Source organism: Papaver somniferum, chromosome 10 (genome assembly GCF_003573695.1).
Source record: "Papaver somniferum cultivar HN1 chromosome 10, ASM357369v1, whole genome shotgun sequence".
Lineage (NCBI taxonomy): Eukaryota > Viridiplantae > Streptophyta > Magnoliopsida > Ranunculales > Papaveraceae > Papaver > Papaver somniferum.
Window position 1 is genome coordinate 134,228,922 of NC_039367.1, and position 4,247 is coordinate 134,233,168.

Consider the following 4,247-nt stretch of genomic DNA (forward strand, 5'->3'; position numbering starts at 1 on the left):
GAGATATAATTCCTTTCAATTAAACCTTCGTTTAAATATACATTGGTTCGAACTTATTTGAAAATAAGTTGAATTTTGCATGTTTGTAAGTATCGACAGTACTTACTTGAGAGATATGTCCATATAAATTTTCGAGGACACAAATTCTTATAAGGTGGGTAGGACGTAAGGATCCATGAGCTCGTCAACACTATTTGACCGTCCAAGAGACAATTTAGCCACAAATGATTTGATTGATTAGATATGAACATTAATTAGTAGGAACTAATGGAACAACAATATGGAGATGAGACTAGTAGCATTGGATAGATATCAAAAAATTATACGGAATGGACTACTTGAATGTGTCAATCGAATATCGGCCGAGAAAGATATCACACTGAGATGGAGCCAAACTAGTGACCCATGACTTTGATGTTGATTGGCTGTTGATCGGACTTTCACAAATCTTACTGGACCTACCTTTGATTAGCAAAGAGATCAACCCTGTTGAGTTTTTATAAACCGGTAATGGTATAATCTAATTCGATTTAATTTAGATTAAAGTAATAACTAATTAGGTTTAAATTAGGGTTAATAGTTACTTAATATTAATTAATTATTAATATTATATAATCAGATATTTTGGTTTGAAAATCTTCTTCTGTAACTTAGTAGGAGCTGTAATTCTAAGAAAGAAAAGAGAAGAAAAATTGACAGTTAGAAGGAGAAACAAAAGGAATATGGTTTTATATAGTTTTGATGAGTTGGAGAGTTTTATGATGGAAATATTGAGAAGAAAACTAAATATGGAATTAGTTGATGACATGAGAAGAGAGATTGGAGGGGTGGATTGTTTTGCTAGATGATAATCTTTGATATGGTATGAGAAGAAGAAAAAGAAGAAGAAGAAGTTATTCTTGATGTTTTGTCTTGAATAAGAAAGTTGACGATGAAGTTGATAATTATTCATCATGATGATGATGATTGTGGAAGCTTCATGAAACCATTAAGGTAACCTTTGTAATTGATATATATATATATAAGACAGTTTAGCTAAGTTTGTTTGTGTTAGTGGTGGTCCTGATTTGTCCTCAAAAAAATAAATTCATGGCTATAATTCTCCGGACCACACCCTACTACTCGCACGTTTGGCGGCTGAGATTTCATCCCCATACACAAATCTGCGGCTAGGGTGTGATCTCATGAAACAAGTCTCATTAATTTTACCTTAAATGAAATTTCATTCATTTGTGGCATTTCCGTTTCGGAGTTAAAAACTAAAATTTGGAAGGAGAGACGTAGAGAGAAATAAGAGGCGAAACTATTTGGTTTCTTCGTTGAGTTACGAGATTTCCTTCATGATCAGTTTTTATCGCTTTCCTGATCACTATGAGAAAAATGTGAAGGCTTTGGTCCTGGCCATGGCGCTGATTACAAAACCAAAGGTATGAATCTCTTTGTCCATTCAGAATTTTTTTTCCTCTTTATTGATTTGTGTTTCGCCTGATTATTTGATCCTGATTCAAGTAGTTTCATATAATTTTGATTTTTGTAAACGTAAAAAGATTTGATCTCTATGGGGTTTTAGATGGGTTGTTCAAGTGGATTAAAAGGTTAATTTTTGTTTTGAGGTTTTTGAAGGATAATCATCAGGTACCATCAAGTTCACTCTTGGTGGTTCTGAATCTCGCGCCGAAGATTGGGCTTAACCAACCTGATATCTACGGCCACGGTTCAATCAGGTAAAGCACAAAGAGAAATGCACAACTCAAACTCTCATGGTCTCATTAGGCCGGATAGACTTGCTTAGTATTAAACGGGGAAAAGATCAAAAGACTCACTGTTTCTAAAATATCATGATTTTATTGGAAAAAAAATTTCTACCAACCTTTTCAAATAACTTCTTCATGGAATTGAAATTTAGGATTTTGATTTGGATCAAGTGGTTGCTCGATTATGATTGTTAAAGTCGCTTTAATTTTGCAATCATAGGAATTCAGTTCCATTTCGAATTCTAGGGTATGATAAATGATTTCATTGAAGTTGATGAAAGGATAAATGACAAGGGTAGGTTTGATTTATGTGCATTAACCAATCTACTAACAACTGTGTTCCATTATTAGGATTTACATTTTAAAGGGAAAATAAAGAAGTCGGCTACACTTGCTCATTGCAAGTTTTTATCTCAGATGATGATCACTTTTTCCCAGTGAACTTTGAACCAAAAAAGAGACTGACGTTGAGGTGAAGAAAAAGATATATAGACACTTGACGACACTATCATAAATAAAACGAAATGAAGGAAAACGGTAAGTAAAATGGTCTTCTTCACTAACCCTTCATATGCCTCTGCTTAATTAAGGTTTTTGTGGCCAGATTTTATTCAATTAATCACAAGGTTAAAATATTGTGACCCAAAAAAGCGAGAAGAGATTTCTGGAGTCTTCCAAAAGTAAGTAATTAGAATTTACTAATTTCTTTATTTTTTTGTGAAGTGAGATTTCATTCCTTTTTTTAAACGTAAGGAATTAACGATAATGGTGGCTATGGTTTGAAATTGTTTGACTAAATTGTGTGATATTTAGTCCAGCCATGGAAAGGAATCGAGATCGAACAGTTGGCGAAACAAGTAACTTTTACAGAAGAACTTACATCTATTTAACCAAACAGAATTAATCCCTCCCGTGTCATCCAACTCTCTTGGAAGCCAATTTCAGGTACCCTTTATATCTTTAAGTGAACGAAAGCTTATTTTGATTAGAGATATCAAACTGTTGTGTACATAATGAAGTTACATTCCAATACAGTGTCGATTATAAATTTTATGTTGAACAGTAGTCTAATACTAAACTGGAAATATACTACACTAGCTGTTATGTGTACTGATTTATACTTATTATTGAAAATAAATCTAACCGAAATTCATAATTTAATGGTAATTGTCTAATCGAGTCACCCAGTTTTGCCAGTTCTGATCTGTGTGGCGACAATTCCAAGCTAAGTTAATGTGGTGGTGATAGTTAAGTATTTTATTAGAATGTATCACCACATCGGTGTCATTGGATATTTCGGAGTCATGACGTAGAGGTATGTGTTAACGCAGCTCCTTTGAAAAATGTATAGCTCAGATGTCGAAACAAGTGGAAAAGCCGCAAAAGTCACTTCATTTGATTTTCTAAGAGAGGTTTAAACACTGAAGGCAATCTAGATCAAGATAGAACTATAACCCAAAAGTTTGTAAAAGCACAAAATCTCTCAGATTTTTTGAATGAGTAGACACTGATGTGTAAACGATTCTTTTCACTTTTGGGTATCTATATATTGTAGACTATTTCTTTTTTTTTTATCGAATTTTGTAGACCATTCCTAGAAAGCAGGCTAAAAAGTTTGCATTTTTAAAACTTGACGTGCTTTACTGTACTTATATCATAATGTGTATGCTAGAGCACCACATTGTGGTAAATAGTGCACTTCATAGGATACTGACATGAAAAGCTTATCACTGCTAATGACAGGGCGCCACTGCCTCTCTAACGTGAGGATTTTATTTCTATAGGAAGCTCCCTAGAAAGACCTTCTTCAGATAATGTTGCTGAATATTTGTTTGCATAGTATTACAAAAGTGGATCTTCTTCGCGTATTGTTTAGTAACGTTAACCTGAAGCAGAAGGTTTATTAAGTGGGAAAGCGTCGGTTTCTGCTCAGCAGCTTCATGGCTGCCAATGGCGTGTTCTATATAGGCAGTCACAAGTTTTGGATGATATTATACTCCTCTGAGTTCCGCCCTTTCTTTTATGTGCCTTTTTTTCTTTCTAATAATATATTGAGTTGGATGTATTTACACTTGAACAGTCTTTTTCTAAAGGTCTTATGGTGTGCAAAATCATAACCCTTATCTTTTATCATGCACTCCGGGTTGTTCGAGTAGTAGGTCAGCTATATCAGTACTGTAAGATCGGTAACGATATCTTTAGGGGCACAACGCATGGCTCTGTCCTTTTCCCGTCCAGTCATAATTCAGTTGTTGGAATCAAGCCTACTATTGGACTCACATGCCGAGCTGGGTTAATGCAAATGGAGGGTAATGTGGCTGAATTAATACGGAATGTGAAAGGCGTTTACATAAGTTTTCAGGTAGAGAAAAAAATGATAGATTCTGCGGTAATTGGCGCAGTCTTAGATGTGCTTGAATTTTTTCGATTTTATCTTTTTGTTTGTTTCATGAGCTTTACCTGGGATCATGTGGGTGTATCCACTAATTTGGG

The 4,247-nt window shown here is 34.5% G+C and overlaps 1 long non-coding RNA gene across 5 annotated transcripts; it reads left to right on the plus strand.

Moving 5' to 3' along the window:
- The first annotated feature begins 827 nt into the window (after window positions 1-827).
- On the plus strand, window positions 828-3,831 carry LOC113319111. 5 transcript variants are annotated; one of them, XR_003345112.1, is made up of 5 exons: window positions 829-1,427; window positions 1,614-1,724; window positions 2,106-2,434; window positions 2,573-2,699; window positions 3,498-3,831. It is a non-coding gene; the product is annotated as an uncharacterized LOC113319111 (long non-coding RNA). The 5 variants fall into 5 exon arrangements; XR_003345111.1 differs by lacking the exon at window positions 3,498-3,831 and having other exon boundaries at window positions 828-1,427; window positions 2,568-3,326; XR_003345110.1 differs by lacking the exon at window positions 3,498-3,831 and having other exon boundaries at window positions 832-1,427; window positions 1,624-1,724; window positions 2,573-3,326.
- The last annotated feature ends 416 nt before the right edge of the window (window positions 3,832-4,247 follow it).